The sequence below is a fragment of the Miniopterus natalensis genome, chromosome 9, assembly GCF_054644295.1.
Source record: "Miniopterus natalensis isolate mMinNat1 chromosome 9, mMinNat1.hap1, whole genome shotgun sequence".
In the NCBI taxonomy this organism is placed as follows: domain Eukaryota; kingdom Metazoa; phylum Chordata; class Mammalia; order Chiroptera; family Miniopteridae; genus Miniopterus; species Miniopterus natalensis.
The window spans coordinates 82711590-82729417 of NC_142089.1; the positions used below are offsets into that span (position 1 = coordinate 82711590).

A 17828-nucleotide genomic window follows, 5' to 3' on the forward strand; every position below is an offset into this window, starting at 1 on the left:
GACTCCAGGCAGAGCTGGTGGCATGACCACAGTAGGGGACTGTCTGGACACGGTGCCCTGACTGGCAGGTCCCATGACAAGACAGTTTAGTGACCACCCATGAGAGGTCATTCTGAAATCCACTCCCATTTCCCGATCTGAAATCCCCTCAGACTTAGAGGAAGTGAAACGCCATCCCCAGGCCAGGGACCAACCACCCCAGCTTGCCTGAGACTGAGGGGTTTCACTGGATATCAGATCTTTATACCTAAAACTAGGAAAGACCCAGGAAAACTGAGACAAGTTGGTGACCCTATGACCCCAGATGCCTGGAGAAGGTGCAACTGTTGGCCTGAAATCCAACTAAATCATTTTTGTCCACTTGGTTTTATTTATTTTAGCTTTGCCCAAGGTCATATGAGTAGGTACCAAAGAACAACAAATACGTTTTGCAACACCTGGTATACATTTATATAGCACGATCTAATAAGAAAACACCTTGAACACACACACACACACACACACACACCCCTAGAAGCCAATGTGCCAACCATCCTGAACACTTAACATGGCCCAGTCCCCAGCCCTCTGCACAGTGTCTGTCATATGAGCTTGATAAATATTTGATAAGCTCTTGAACCAAGTTTAGCTGAGTACATTATTGGATCTCACCCAAAACCTCAGGGCCAGCCAATCTGGAGAAACTCGCTGTTCCAGAAATTCCTCACAGCAAGAAAGAGAGAGACTTCAGGACCTAAACACAGCTGGTTGCGGGCTCCTCCCGACCAAGTGGTCCCTCAGCAGAGGTGGCCTGCCACCTGGTGGTGGCTGGTAGCACTGCTCACTGGTGAACCACAATTAATTCCTTGCGGGTGAATTGATGGGGCACAGAATCATCCAAGGTAAGGGCGGGAGAGTCCCCGGGCGGTAACTGTACTTCTAACCACTAGGATAGAGAAACCGCACAAAGACTATTTTAAATAATTTATGAGTTCATTTATGTGAGAAATCTCATAATGGGGTAAAGCAAAGGCAAAAGGAAAGTAAAATCTGTGGAGTGCTTACTGGAACTAGGTATTCTATGTAGATTTCCCCCTCACAACAACTAGTAATGTGAATGGCATTATGTCTCTTTTGCAGATGATAAAAGGATACTCAGAGAGGTTACGATCTTCTCTGATATTAAACAATAAAATAAAAGGGTAGATGCAATTCTTTCTGGCTCCGAAGCATGAACGCAGGCTGTCGCACTGCACTTGGCCAAACGTTTAACAAATGAGAGAGAAGACGGACCTGGGGCTCTGTCTTTATTGGGTCCAGGGTGTGGTGCCCGACCAGAAAAGCTAACTGACAGGCCATTTAATACACATACCCACCCCTCTCTCTTCCACCATTCCTAAACACAGGGGACCTTCGCCTGTGCACATCTCCGTTGCTTGGACTCATACCGTAGATGACCTTTGAGACTGCCTTTATTTCACTCAGTGTAATGCTCTGAGGTCCACCCTTGTTGCTGTGTGTCAATAGCTCACTTCTCTCGATGAGTCAAGTCCCACACGGAATGGATGTACCACAATTCGTTTAACCATTTACCTGCTGGAGGACATTTTAGTTGTTTCCAGGTTTTATTATAAATAAAGCTTTGATAAACATTTACACAAAGTGTTTTGTGTGGAAATAAGTTGTTTCCATTTTCCTGGGTCATACTGTAGTTGCGTGTTTAATTTTTAACTAGTTTGCCATAGACCTTTCCAGAGGGTAGGCCATTTGACTTTTCCACTAGCAACGTGAGAGGGGTCCCCTTTCTCCACATCCGTGCCAGTGCTGGCATTTCCACCCATTTTTATTTTGGTTGCTTTAATCGGTGTGAAGTGATAGGTCAGTGTGGCCTCAGTTGCATTTCCCTGGTGGCAGGTGGTGTTGAATAGACTGTGCCTGGCTTTAGTATGTCCACTTCCGTCAAATGGCTTTACATGTCTTTTGTCCACTTTCTAATTGGATTGTTTGGGTTTTGTTTTTTTACTGTTAAGTCTTGAGCAGTCTTTCATAAATTAAAATATTTAAAATATTTCTGAGCATTCTTTTAAAAAAATTTTTTTTATTGATTTTGGAGAAAGGAAGGGAGAGAGATAGAGAAACCTTGATGTGAGAAACATTGATTTATTGCTACCCACACATGCTGAACCCTCAACCTGGGCATGTGCCCTGGCTGGGAATCAAACCTGCCACCTTTTGGTGCACAGGATGACTCTCCAGCCAACTGAGCCACACTGGCCAGGCCTTGAGCATCCTTTATATATTCTAGATGTGTCCTTCTGTTACCAGGTTCCTTTCCTGATGCATACAGAAGAGAATACTATGGCATCAGCTTTTGAGATAAGAAAGCAATTTATTTATTGCCGAGTTGGCTCTTAGGAGACAGCAGGCAAGGCTCAAATATGTCTCTCTGATCCAGGCTTGGGGATAAAGTGCTGGTGGGGCAAGTTTTATTTGGAAAAGCTTGGCACGTGGCCATTTACGGTAAGGGGTTCAGCATCAGATCTTCCTGGACAACAAACCAGGTGAACCTAGAGGCCAATTTTCTTTTTTCTGTGAATGCCATGGCTGCATAACTTGCGGCCTTGGTCTGCTAAATAGCAACTCAATATATTGTTAAATAGGATAGGACAACTTTGAGCTGGCTCTGTTGGCAGTGGTGAGAACTGCACCAGGTGTCAGACAGGTAAGGTCAGACCCAACCTGGGTTCAGCAACCTCGGTACTTGGGTTCTGGCTAAGAAAGAATTCAGAGCCAAGATGAAAACTGTAAGAGAATACGAGGAAGGTAATGGTAATGTCCCTGGGGTGGAGAAGATGGGAAGGAAAAGGGAAAGGCCCAGCGTGCTCCAGGGAGGGAGAGTGTACTGGGTCTTCCCTCCTAAGGGTTTTAGGGGTGGAGATTTTAGGGGAGGTCCCAGGATAAGATCTCAATAGAATATTCATCAGCTTTTCAGATATGTCCTTTCAGGGTTGTGAAAGGACATGTCCTATCCTCCCATGACGACATCAAACCTACAGCTAACTGATTGATTGGTCAGTGCTAGTACAGGGGGTTATTACCCAATGCAGCTGGGCTTGAGGTCAGCTGTGGGGATGCTTGTTTGGTTTTGCTGCTTTCTGGGCCTGGAGCTGAGATACAACTGAGGCCTAGATGTTATCGCTAGGGAGGAAAGCTCAGGGGGTCCAAACTGCATGATTGTCGATATGCTAGGGGAGGAAAGGTCATCCTGGGGGCGAGGTCCCACCCTACAGCTGTCCTTTGCTAGGTATCTGGGGCTTTTGGCCCTGGTGACCTTTTGCACCTGGCGCATGGTCCTTGCTCTGCTCATGTTTGTCTAACTGCCCACCACAGTCCTGCAATTACAATGTGGTTTGCAAATATTTTCTCCTAGTTTGTAGCTTGTCTTTTCATCATTAACAAGGTCCTTCACAGAGCAAAAGTTTTAATTTTGATGAAGTCTCGTTTTTCAAACTTTCTTTTATGACTCATGCTTTAGGCACCACACTTGAGCTCTTCACTGAGCCCCAGATCCTGGACCGTTTCTCCTCTGTAACTGTGGTTGTGATATAAGATACATATTTTGTTTTTCCTCTATGATTCCTCCTGGCACACAGCCCCTAAAACCCCTGTAATTTCCTAAGTGATGAGAGCTAAGGAGCATCACTTGTTAGAGGATTTTGTTTTTGCTCCCAGCTCCTGAAGTAGCTCCAGAGGACAGAGTGAAAGGGGTGTCTTGTGTTACTCATTACATGCTCCTTTCTACCACACCTGAGTTTGTTTTAGTGAGGAGACTTTTGGAAAGCCTCTAAGGATGGGGGAGCTGGTTGCCAGGGGAACCAACCTTGTGATCAGAGGTTGGTACTTTCAGCCGCACAGGTGGCCATGGACTATTTCCCACTTCCTGGCATCACTTCTTTCTTCAACCCTAACTTTATTCCACTCCCTTCTACATGGACTTCTGAGTAAGTAACTCTGTTCAAAGTAAGCAAAGCCCAAGTTCCCCTCCACCACAATTGGTTCTGAGCAGGAATAGTCCTAAATTGGTCTAAATAAAGTAAAGCCAGGGGTTTCAGCCAAGATGACAGAGCAGGTGTCAACTGCATTCGTATCCTCCCATGACGACATCAAACCTACAGCTAACTTACAGAACAATCTACCTGGAGAACCACGAGAACACTAGCTGAACAGAAGTCTTATAACTAAGTGGATATAGAAGAAGCCATGTCTGGGCTGGTAGGAGGGATGGAGATGCAAAACGGCCAGCCCTGTACCCACGTGTGGTGGTCCAGAGTCCAGAGTGATATCTCAGCTTCACAGGCCCTCAACTGAGTGAGGGGTCTCAGCCCCATCCCAGGATCCCTAGCCTGGAGTGCGAGTGCCAGGACTAGGAACCCAAATAACTTCTGGCTGTGAAAATCAGCAGGTTCCCTCTGCCTAGAGAGGACAGAAGACTGCTGGAAACCCAGGCATCCTCTGAAAGGGCCCACACACAAACTCTCACTCTCAGGCACTCGCCAGGGGCTCTGGCAAAGGGACAGCAGTTTGGAAGGTGTCAGAGTCACATAGGGAGAGACTCAGTGGTATAACTTCAAGGAGAGGGCTGGAGGGACGGCTGCCAAGATCCCTGTGTCAGTGCCTGTCCTGCAGGGCTCATGAATGCCATCTTTCCTGGGTGGAGCACTCCCCAGACGTGGCATTAGCCAGGAAGCTACACTAGCCCCACCCTGACATTTCCCAGAAACCCCGCCCTACCCAATTTACAACCATAAACTTTGACAGGGGCAACTGGCCTGGGCCCACAGTGCCGTCTTTCTTTGAAAACTCTCCAGGAACTCCAGGCAAGCTCAGGGGTGCCTGAGAAACACAGGGAGAAAGTGAGTTGCATGGCTTTGAGGTAACTTAGTAAGAAACTAGGAAAATTCCCTTGCAAGTGGAATGAAGAAAACAAACAAATGGCCAGAATGGCTGAGCAATTAACAGCCAGATAATAAATCACAAGACCCTCTCCCCACAACGAAAGACACCTAAGGACTGGTGGTCTAAACCTATCCCCCTTAGCCAAAGACACTTAAGAGCAGTGGTCTAAACCTATACCCCTCAACGAAAGACACCTAAGAGCAGGTGGAGGAAACTGAGACAAATGGCTAAACAACAGCTGGAACAGCTGAGCAATTAACAACAGCCAGCTAATAAATCACAAGACCCCCTCCCAAGCGGAAGGTGGAGTCAGAATTGGCACCACAAAGCTTGGAGACACATAAAATCCCAAGACACATAAAATTCCAACCCCCTTTGAAAACACATAAAATCCCAAGAAATGACTGACCACATGTGCAATTCACTCCTGAATTGGCCCATGCCCCCTCGGATGCAAACTTTTGCTTCTTTTGCAGCAGCACTTATGCCCAGGCCTCTTCCTTTTTTTCTACCTGAATATAACATACTCTGACTGTCATCTGGACTTGAGTCTTGACATTTTTTTCTGCATGAGTCAAGAACCTGGAGGTCGCCTGACATTCCAAGAGGACCTGTACTGTGCTGGGGCCGGGGGCCAGTCCTCAGCCTGAAAGCAGTCTGGGAACAGTGTTAGGGCAAGAGCAGTCTTCCCACACCCAGCAGGTGTCACCTTTTATGTGCTCAGCCCTCCCTCTACACAGCCAAATCTCAATTGCTTGAACCTGATGAACTTGACTAGCTCCACCCTGACAATTCCCTAAGACCCCAAGTGGGTGGCGCCTGGCCTAGGTGTACTGTGAGGCTCACATACACACATACACACATAGAAACATTCCTACAGCACCTAGCTCAGGGGATCAGGGAGATTGAGCCATGGGGCCCCACAGGACACAAACTATGTAAGGCCACCCTATCAAGACTATAAAACATAGCAGATCTACCTAATACATAGCAACAAACATACAGAGGCAGTCAAAATGGGGAGACAAAGAAACATGTCCCAAATGAAAGAACAGAAGAAATCTCCATGAAAAGAACTAAATGAAATGGAGGAAAGCAATCTACCAGATACAGAATTCTAAAGGATGGTTATAAGGATGCTTAACGGACTTAGTGACAACTTTAACAGCATAAAAAAGTACATAAAAAAGAACCAATCAGAAATGAAGAATAAAATAACTGAAATGAAAAACACACTAGAGGTATCAACAGTACACTAAGGAATTCAAGCAGAGGCTTGAATCAGTGATTTGGAAGACAAGGTAGCAGAAAACACCCAATCAGAGCAGCAAAAAGAAAAAAGAATTCTAAAAAATGAGGATAGTTTTAAAAACATCAGGAACAACATCAAGAGTAACAACATCCGCATCAGAGGGGTACCTGAAGAACAAGAAAGACAGCAAGAGACTGAGAGCTTATTTGAAGAAATAATGATGGAAAACTTCCCTAACTTGGCGAAGAAACTATATAGACCCATAAGTCCAGGAAGCACAGAGAGTGCCAAATAGATGAACCCAAAGAGGCCCACACCAAGACACATCATAATTAAAATGGCAAAGGCTAAAGACAAAGAGAGAATCTTAAAAGCAGCAAGAGAAAAGCAGTTAGTTACCTACAGGGGAGCTCCCATAAGACTATCAACTGATTTCTCAACAGAAACTTTTCAGGTCAGAAGGGAGTGGCATAAAATACTCAAAGTGATGAAAAGCAAGTACCTACAACCAAGACTACTCTACCCAGTAAGGCTATCATTTAAAATTGAAGTAGAAAGAAAGAGCTTTCCAGACAAGAAAAAACTAAGGAAGTTTATCATCACTAAACCAGTATTACAAGAAATGTTGAAGGGAATTCTTTAAGAAGAAAGAAAAAAAAGAGGAACATAAATATGAATAATAAAATGGCAATAACTTTGTACCTATCAGTAATCACTTTAAATATAAATGGGTTAAATGTTCCAATCAAAACACATAGGGTAGCTGAATAAATAAGCAAACAAGATATATATATATATATATGTGTGTGTGTGTGTGTATACATACACACACACACACACACATATATATGCTGCCTACAAAAAAACCCCACTTCAGATTGAAAGACACACACAGACTGAAAGTAAAGGGAAAGAAAAAGATATTTCATACAAATGGTAATTTTTTAAAAGAAGCTAGGGTAGCAACCCTTATATCAAAGAAAAGAGAATTTTTAAAAAAGGGTTATAACAAGAGACAAAGAAGGATACTCCAAATGATAAAAGGATAAATTTAAACAGAGAATATAAGCCTTGTAAACATTTATACAGCAAACACAGGAGCACATAAATATATAAAGCAAATATTGATGGACATAAAGGGAGGTTAACAGTAATACAGTCATAGTAGGGGATGTTAACACCCCATTCACATCACTGGATAGAGCTTCCAGGCAGAATACCAACAAGGAAACAGTGGCCTTAAATGACACATTTGACTAGATGGATTTAATTGATATTTTTAGAGCATTTTACCCCAATGCAGCAAAATATATATTCTTTTCAAGTGAACATGAAACATTTTCAGAATAGACCAAAAAACAAGTCTCAATAAATTTGAGATTAAAATCATACCAAGCATCTTCTCCAACCACAATGATAGGAAACTAGAAGTCAATTATAAGAAAAAACAACTGAAAACCACACAAACACATGGAGGCTAAATAATCAATCAATGTTACCAATAATGTTACCAGTCAATGACTGGGTAAACAATGAGATTAAGAAAGAAATTAAAAAATACCTTGAAATAAAAAAATAAAAACTAAAAACACAATGACCCAAAATCTGTGGGACTCAGCAAAAACAGTCCTAGGAGAGAAATGCATTAGCAATACAGGCCTTACACAGGAAACAAGAAAATTCTCGAATAAAAAATCTAACCCTACAACTAAAGGAACTAGAAAAAGAACAACAAACAAAGCCCAAAGTGAATGGAAGGAAGGAAATAATAAAGATCAGAGTGGAAATAAACAAAAAGAAGTTGAGTCTAAGAAAACAATACAAAAGATCAATGAAACCAAGAACTGGTTCTTTGAAAAGATAAACAAGATAGATGAACCTTTAACCAGACTCACCAAGAAAAACAAAGTACCCAAATAAAATCAGAAATGAAAAGAAGTAACAACTGACACAGAAATACAAAGGATTACAAAAATATATTATGAACAACTATATGCCAACACATTGGACAATCTGAAAGAAATGGATAAATTCCAAGAAACATATAATCTTCCGAGACTGAATCAAGAAGTAGAAAATCTGAACAGTCCTATTAAAACCAATCAAAGCAGTAATAAAAAAACTCCCAAGAAATAAAGATCTTGGACTGGATGGCTTCACAGGTAAATTTTTACCAAAATTTAAAGAAGAATTAACACCCATCCTCCTTAAACTATTCCAAAATATTCAAGAGGAGAAAAGACTCCCAAGCTCATTTTAAGAGGCCAAGATTATCTTAAGTCTCTACAAAGAGAAAAAATTATAGACCAATATCCCTGATGAACACAGATGCTAAAATTCTCAACAAAATATTAGCAAACCAAATTCAGAATACATTAAAAGATCATACACCATGATCATGGGGGATTTATTCTTGGAATGTAAGGTTGGTACAATATCTGCAAGTCAATTAACATCATATACCACATAAACAAAATGAAAGGTAAAAATCACATGATCATATCAATAGATACAGAAAAAGCATTTGACAAAATCCAGCACCCATTTATGACAAAATCTCTCAGCAAAGTGGGAATAGTGGGAACATACATCAACACAATAAAGGACATATATGACAAACTCACAGCTAACATCTTACTCACCAGGGAAAAATTGAAAGTAGTTTCCTTAAGATCAGGAACAAGACAGGGATGTCCATTTTTACCACTCATATTCAACACAGTATTAAAAGTCTTGTCCACAGAGATCAGACAAAGAAGAAATAAAAGGCATCCATCTTGAAAAGGAAGAAGTAAAACAGTCATTATTTTCAGATGATGTGATATGATATATAAAGAACCCTAAAAATTTCCCCCCTAAAACAACAGAATAAATGAATTCAGTAAATTTGCAGGATACAAAATAAATATTCAGATATTAGTTGCTTTTTTATACATCAATAACGAACTATCAAGAAGAGAAACCAAACCCGGCTGGTGTGGCTCAGTGGTTGAGCATCGACCTATAAACCAGGAGGTCACGGTTCAATTCCTGGTCAGAGCATATGCCCAGGTTTGGGGCTTGATCTCCAGTAGGGGGCGTGCAGGAGGCAGCTGATCGATGTTTCTCTCTCTCCCTCTCCCTTCCTCTCTCTAAAAAATAAAAACATACTTAAATAAATAAATAAAATACCTAGGAAAAACTTAATGAAAGATGTGAAAGACCTGTACTTCAAAAATTATGAGACATTGAAGAAAAAAACTGAAGACACAATAAGTGGAAGCGTATACCATGCTCATGGGTTGGAGGAATTAACACCATCAGAATGTCCCTACTGCCAGAGCAATCTGCAGATTCAATGAAGTTCTCACCAAAATACCAACAGTGTTTTTCACTGAACCAGAATGATTCAGAATTTCTAAGGACCACACAAGACTTCGAAGAGCCACAGAAATCTTGAGAAAAAACAGCGTTGGAGGGATGGCACCGATATCAAACTATAGTGCAAAGCTATAGTAATCAAAACAGCATTTCACTGGCATAAAAGATACATAGGTCAATGGAATAGAACAGACATCCCAGAAATAAACCCATGCTTTTATGGTCAATTAATACACAACAAAGGAGGCAAGAGCATACCATGGGTAAAGGCAGTTCATTCAGTAAATAAGGTTGCCCTGGCTGGGTGACTCAGTTGGAGCGTTGTCTGGTACACCAAAATGGTTGAGGGTTTGGATCCCTGTCAGGGCACATACCTAGGTTGTGTGCTTGGTACCCTGGTCAGGGCACTTACAGAAGGCAACCGATCGATGTTTCTCTCTCTGTCTCCCCCCGCCTTTCTCCCTCTTCCTCCCTCTAAAATCAATGAACATATCTCAGGTAAGGATTAAAATAAATAAATAAATAAATAATGTTTGAAAATTGGACAGATACATGCAAGAAAATAAAACTAGACCATCTTCTTATATCATATTTAAGAATAAACTTAAAATGAATTAAAGACTTAAATGTAAGACTCTAAACCATAAAACTAGGAGAAAACACAGGCATAACCTCTCTGACATTTCTCTTAGTAATATTTTTTCTGATATATCTCCCCAGGCAAGGAAAACAAAAGAAAAAATAAACAAATGGAACTATATCAAACTAAAAAGCTTTTGCACAGCAAAGGAAACCATCAACAAAAGGAAAAGACAACCTATTGAGTGGAAGATATTTGCCAATGATATGTCTGATAAGGGGTTAATATCCAAAATTTATAAAGAACGCATACAACTCAACACTAAAAAAACCAAACAAGTTAATTTAAAAATGGGCAGAGGACCTGAATAGACACTTCTCCAAAGAGGACATACAGATGGCCAAGAGACATATGAAAAGATGCTCAATGTCACTAGTCATCAGAAAAATGCAAATTAAAAGCACCATGAGATATCACCTCACATTTGTCAGAATGGCTACCATCAATATCTTAAGAAACAATAAGTGTTGGCAAGAATATGGAGAAAAGGGAACACTCCTGCACTGTTGGTGGGATTGCAAATTGGTGCAGCCACCCTGGAACACAGTACGGAGGTTCCTCAAAAAATTAAAAATGGAACTGCCCTAGGACCCAGCAATTCCACTTCTGGGTATATATCCAAGGAAACCCAAAACACTGATTCAAAAAGAGGTATGTATATCCCCATGTTCATTGTAGTGTTATTTACAATAGCTAAGATATGGAAGCAATGCAAGTGCCCATCAATAGACTAGTGATAAAAAAGCTGTGGTACATATATACAATGGAATATTACTCAGCCATAAAAAAGATTGAAATCTTACCATATTCCACAGCATGAGGGCTCTAGAGAGTAATAGGTTAAGTGAAATAAGTCGGACAGAGAAAGACAAACACTGTATGATTTCACTCATATGCAGAACTAAAGAATAAAATTAACAAACAAAACAGAAACAGACTCATAGACGCAGAGAACAGGCGGATGTTTGCCAGAGGAGAATAGGATTGGGGGGCTGGGTAAAAAAGATGAAGGGATTAAGAAGCATAAATGGGTAGTTACAGAACAGTCACAGGGATATGAAGTATAGCACAGGGAACATACTCAATGATAGTGTAATATCTACTTATGGTGACAGGTGAGCACTAGAAGTAGAGAATCACTTAATAAGGTATATAAATGTCTAACTACTACGCAATACACCTGAAACTAATATAATAGTAAATGTCAACTGTAATTGAAAATTAAAATTTAAAAATAACATGAAGCTGAGGACTTCTGACCAGAGGGTGAGGAACACACACCTGGAGCTCTGGTAGTCATCTTGGGATACGGGAGAAAGTGCCTGAGGCTGGAGCTGGGTCATGGGTTACAGTCACTTCTTTGAGGTCTAACTCAAGCCATGCTGTGGGTGTTTGGTTTTGGGAACCAATCCATTCCTTTGTGATTGGGGCCAGTTTGAGCTGGTTTCTGTCACCCAGTGTTGAAAGGTTTCCTAACTCAAAGGACTCTCTGGGTGGGGCTTCTTATGCTGGTGATAGGCTGGTAAGAAGGGAAGTAAATCCAGGGGGAAAAGAGGTTTGAAACCAGTCACTGAAGCCTACTGTTTGGGGCAAAAGGTATCCTTCTCAGACAGCACATTCGCCTGTCACTGCATTAAGCTGGAGGTGGGGGGAGGCAATGTCCCTGAGGCAATAAGGAAAAGCATGTTTACCTTAGGGGAAAAGGCTCAGGGAAGCTACTCTGGGCTCCTCAACACAAATCTGTGGAGCCCCTTCTGGAGGCCTCTGCCCTGAATGTGCTCCAGTCCCAACAGCATGTCTTGGGGAGACGCCCAGTGTTTGGAAATTACTAGGGTGAGGCAGCCTCCTGAAGGAACCTCAACCAGATGAGCTTGCCACCAGAGCCTGAGAGGCTTTCTCCCTCCCAACTCCATTTTCTCTTTACTGTACAGTGAGTGTCACCAAACAAATCCTTCCTCCAGGGAGCTCTGTCCTCCTGAGGCTGAGTTACAGAGGCCCCAGAGCTGTGTACTTAAACTGCTGGGCTCCACCTACCGGGGGTTGCAAAATCAGTTTAGTAGGTTTTTAATACAAAATATGGGTACATTACATATAATAAAAGCCGTTTTCATGAATACTTTTTCCAAGTTGCTATGTAGAATGTGGTGCTTTCTGTGGGGCCTGAGTGAATGAAAGGTGGAGGGGGCTTGGCTGAAGCTCCTCTCAGAAGACTTGTGGTGGGAGGCAGGGTTGGGATGGAGAGCAGATGAGGAAGGGGAGAGGAAAGAGGCTGGAGAAAATTGAGCTGCTAATTATAGCTGGTTTTGTGTTTGTGTTTGAGGCCCTGGGGGAGAGGACAAGTGTGTGGCTACTCCGATGCCCATAAGGTTTCTAAGACAAATGCTGGGTACCACTGTGTAAATGAACTGGTGCTTCAATGGGAAACTTTTGCAGGAGAACAGAATTGTGTTTTCTACAGTTTGGAGGGTGGTGCTGCGATATTTATGTGAACCTCACCCATGTGAGTGAAGTCTTTCCCTCTAAGGTTTGGCTGAGCCCTGAGTCAGAAACATCTGCAAGAAAACACTTGCTGTAAAAGACAACCATTGCCGTACTGAGCACCCAGTAGTGCACACTATGTGCTCCATACAGTAAACAGCTGAACAGGTGCAGAGGGGAAGTATTCCAGCTGGAGTTATCTTGGATGTGGTTCTATCTTGGTTTGTGGTTTCTTGGAAAAACAATTTCTTAAGCTGAAAGCACTTGTAAGCTAATAAAGGGGGAGGCTACTCTACAGTACGCCTGGGGCCAAGTCAGGGTGAAGGTGGGCAGTTGGGAGGATGAGGAAAGGAGCCGAGGGCTGGTGCCCTGTATTTATTCATCCTGCAAAGGTGGGGATCCAGCAGTGAAAAGAAAGGCAAGTTCCCCTTATGTCTGAGAAGGGGGAACACAGGCAATAAAGAAGAAAAAGATTACTTAACAAGATGACATTAGAGCCCAGTAGGATGATAGGAAGGGCATGAGAGGGAGACTGGTGGGCTGAGGTTCGGGGCAACGGTACTTTATTAAGTGATCGGGCAGGTAAGACCTCTGCGCCAGCAGAGACCTGAACTAGGGGAGGAAGCTAGTGTGTGAAGGAAGGTCCAAGGCTAAAATGTGTGGCCAAGTCTCAGAAGGTACCCCTCTGTCTTCTCTGGAAAACTCAGTTGTATACTGAAGTAGCAGGACAGGTGATCTCCTTCCTCTCTTGCCCCCTTTCCTAAGTGGGAGACAAATTCATCCCTTTTTGGGGGCCTGGTACCTGGAAAATCAGACAGATGCTGCTCAAGGCTGAATAGAGACAAGGTCTTGGGGTTAACGGCATAGGTGTCAGGGCCAGAGTGGATCCTCTGACAGGTGGGAAGGATGGATAGGCCTTCTTGTGGATGGTCCTCCCCACATCTGCAGAAAAAGCTTGAATTCCTTCATTGCCCCCCTCCTCCATCCATATGGACCTGAACCTACTCTAGCTCCCTCCAGAGGAAATAATCAATGGATATGATGACAACCTTGACAGAGGAGAAGCACTGGGCATCAGGGAACAACCAGCAGGAGTGGTGGTGAGGAGGCGGGAGTTCCCTGGCGATAGGATGGGCCTGGAGAAGGCTGACCAGGTGGGAGTTCTGGGTGTGGATGAAGCAGGTGAAACAAGCTGCACAGGGCAGAAAGCCACCCAGGAGTCCCAGCCTGAGGATTCTTTATGATGGGCTTCTCAGGCTCAGCACCACTGACACTCTGGGTAGGAAATTCCTTGTGTGTGAGGCTGGCTGTGCATGTTGGGTGTTAAGCAGCCTCCCTGGCCTCTACTTACTCAATGCCAGGAGCATCCCCAGCCATGACAATGTCTCTAGATACTGCAAAATATCCCTTTTGGGGAAAAAAAATCACTCCAAGTTGACAAATACTTCTGTAAAGATTTTGAAAGGCAGCCTGGTCTGTAAGCAAGAAATGGTATCTCACAGCAGGAGGAATTGTGCTATACATTTATTTTTTTCAGAACCATATGGTCAGCCAGCAGGAAGACTCAGTTTTGGTAAAGGGGGGTTGCCAGTTTACATCCCAGTGTTAAATGTATAGCAGGGTGGTAATACTGATGTATTTACCGTGGCTCACTTTAATCAATAGCCTATCAGAAATGATAAGGTCTCACGTCTTCCTATACCTTACCAGTCAGTCAAAATGATCAGTAGACAATAAACTTGCCCTCAGGAACTGGGATGAAGCAACGCAGGCCACAAGTTAAGGCTCCAAAAGACCAGCCTAAGAGTGTGAGAGTTGGATGTCAGCTAAAGTACCTATTTCTAAATTAGTATAACTGCTGTATAAAACTAGGCCAATCCAAACTCTAGCCTGAGGCGTGTTTGAGCCAGCACCACTCGCCTCTGGCAGGACCCCAAATCCATTCCAGCGTCTGCTTTGTAGCTCTGTACAGCCGGCCCTGGGAGCCCCCTTCCAAATGACCACACTGAGGAAAACAGAGGCAGGGAAGGGAGGTGGGAAGTGGGGAGAGATTTCCCGCTCCACTGAAGCCCAGGCAGGCACATGATGGTGCTGTGTTCCTCCCTGGGGGCCTACACCCCAGGACTAAGGGAAGTGCTCAGTGTTCCTCCCAGATTGGACCACACTGGAGCAATCAAGGGGGTGAGGTGCCCAAGGCCCTCTCCCTACCAATAATAGTGCAGGATGAGTTCTGCCCTCTGTGATCCTTCATTCTGGCCCTGAAGTCTCTGTTCCAAGACTGTCAGGTTCCATTAAAGAAGGGAAATGAGCCCCATGTAGTTCTTCCCAGTGGAGTAAGCTAGAAAAAAATTAAAATTTTTGGCAGGTTACTAAGATTATAAAGTAGATTGAGCTCACCTTTATGAGGTCTGGAACATGGTCCACCATCTGAAAGCTACACTTCCCTTTACTCAGTAATTCCTCATTTACAGTTTGTTCATTCTTTTTCCCCTTATTACCCATTTTATCTCAGGGTCCTTGCTGTTACTTGTGACTTGAAAGAAAAAAAGCACGACTTGTGTGGTTTACACATCAAAGTTTAGGGCTAGATTGGTGGTGGTGGTGTTGATAATAAAGCTCCACCTGGGTGATTCTATCAGATCCAAGTGTGGCCCTGGAGTCACTGAAAGTTGGATCCCAGCTTCACTATGAGCAGGGGGCCTTGGCCAAGTGAGGACTTCCTTCATGCTTCCTCTGTGTAATGGGGGAACAGTACCTACTTCTTGGAGTTGTTAGGACTAAGTGTGACAGCATCTGCAAAGCACTTAGATTGGTGCTTGGCTCCACCACCAATACATATGCAAGTAAGTCTCCTAGGAACACGGTAACATACCATTCCAAGGGTCAGCACAGTCTTCAGCCCCAAGAGGTGCCAGTGGGACTTCAGAACATTCGCGAGAGTCAGTGGGCATCACTGCAGACCTAAGGAGAAGGATTATGTGCGGCAGGAATGAGAAAGGATCACAAGATGAGGAAAGACAGGAAAGAGGCACAGATGGGGAGAATTTTGTAGAACATTGGTCACCCTCAAAATACTGAGCCAGGTGCTGCCCTCTCTAAGGAAAAGAACTTGTAGTCTTTAGAATCAAGTGACTTGTAGTCTTTAGAATGAGACAGTGAAGTGAATATATCGAGATAAATTGTGACAGAGAGGGTACAGGTGACTGGAAGCACAGAAGAGCAGCTACCCCAGCAGGGGAGGAGTCCCTAAGGATGTCTGAGAGCTAGAAGGGTAACTGTGCGCAAAGACACGGAAGACAGATGATAAACAAGTACAAGACTAAGTAAACAAATCCGTGAGAGGTCTGCTGGAAATAAACAATGGGTAAAGTGATAGATGAGTGGGTAGGAACCCAGTTTAGATAAGGTGGTCAGGAAGACTGAGGAGGTGGCATTTCAGCTGAGGGAAGGATAAGATTAAGCTGGCAGTGCAGAGACGGGCAGAGCATTTAATGTGGTGGGAAGCCCAAGGGCAAATGCGGAGGCTGGAGGGGTAAAGCAAAGACTGGCTACGAACAATTGCTCCAGCCTCTGGGTAGTGAGTACGGAGGATCCTGAATGGGAAAAGACTGCCCCCAGGGGGTGCAGAAAAGGTTACAGGTTCGACTCACATAGCTTTCAAAAGAACAGACAACAGTAGTGGGATCCCAAGTCTTTTGTCCTGCATCTTAGCCAGAACTTTGTGCTAATTTCCAAATTCTGCCTAAAATCTAGGACCCAAATAACTTTTCTTCCTCAGCTAAGGTGGAGAGGTCCAGGGACTGACAGCCTTAGTGGGCACAGCAAAGAAAATCTGTGATGACGGGGACAATAGTGGCCCATACTGGTGCTTTGCACACAGGGAGAAGGCTTGGAGTATGAAGATGACTTCATGGGCAGATGGGGAATCCCACCAACACGGGTGAGAAGAACAATAGCTGTGAGCTCTGTAAGGACCTCCAAGTAGTAGGTGTGGCGGGGTTGGCATTAACTTCCCAGCTTGTAAAACGGGTGGCAGGTTAAAGTTGGTGGTGTGCAGGCAAGCTAAACAGTCATCTCAGACAATGAGTAAAGAAAAATAGCATTTATTTAAGGAAAAGGGGATGGGGGATGGCGATATCCAAAGGGACGGCTGCACAGCACTGAGCCAAAGGATATTGGGTCCATGATGGCAGCAAAATACACTTAGGACAGTGAAACAAGGAAGAGCACAGACAAAGCAACAGGAGAACCCGGGCTGGGCTGCTCTGGCTCACTGAGAAGTCAGAGAAAAGGAGACTTTGGAGACAGGTTCCGGGGGTAAGTACCGGCCAAGCTGCCGCTGCCCTTTGCTCACCTGGTTGCAAGTCTGGTGGGGTCCCCTCGGATGGAAGAAGGGGGGGCAGGGACTGGCACTTGGTCCTTTGTCCTGAGCATACTTATTCCTCCGGAAGGTGGGAATCTCAGGGGAGGTCTCAGGGGAGGGTCTCAATAGATTATTCATCAGCTTTCCAGGTTTGCTCTCTCAGGGTCAAGTCTCCGCTGACTGGCTGGTGCCAGGGCAGGGGGTCAATAGTCAATGTAGTGCTTCCTGAGGCAGCCACAGGGCAACTTGTCTGGTTTTGCTGCTTTTCTGGGCGTGGATCTGAAATACAACTGAGGCCTAGATGCTATCTTTAGGGAGCAATCCCTCAGGGGTCCAAGCAGCATGACCAGTGATACACTGGGGGAGGAAAGGTCACCCTGGGGCGAGGGTCTTGTTTCCCCAGTTTTGCCCCTTGCTGGGCAAGCGGGCCTTCTGCCCCAGTGTCCCTGCACCTGGGTTTCTGTGCCTGCCGGTGTCCCTGCTCACACCCCACGCGGGGGCCAGCAGACATTCTCCTCACTACTCCCTAGAGCAGGATTTTCACCTTTCCCACCTCCTGACACACATGGACTCATGACTTAAAATTCTGAGGCACAACAACAACAAAAAAAAGGAAGATGTAATGCTGATTCATTCACACGGAGGGCTACGCGCTGGCTGTTGTCATTTAATCTGGCAGCCTCAGGGAAAAGGGGTCGGCGCCCCGACTACAGTCCGGCGCTGCACGTTTTCAGCTCTGGCCGCTCACCTCTGGGAATCGCTGCCCCAGGGGAAGACGCCTCACTGACCGAGGGAGAGAA

At 44.2% G+C, this 17828-nt stretch overlaps 1 long non-coding RNA gene across 1 annotated transcript; it reads right to left on the bottom strand.

The window, feature by feature from the left end:
- Positions 1-13295: 13295 nt before the first annotated feature.
- LOC148092526 (uncharacterized) lies at positions 13296-17481 on the bottom strand. The gene is made up of 3 exons (XR_015715061.1): positions 17020-17481; positions 15538-15626; positions 13296-15003 (listed from the first exon to the last, which is right to left on the bottom strand). It is a non-coding gene; the product is annotated as an uncharacterized LOC148092526 (long non-coding RNA).
- Positions 17482-17828: the final 347 nt, after the last annotated feature.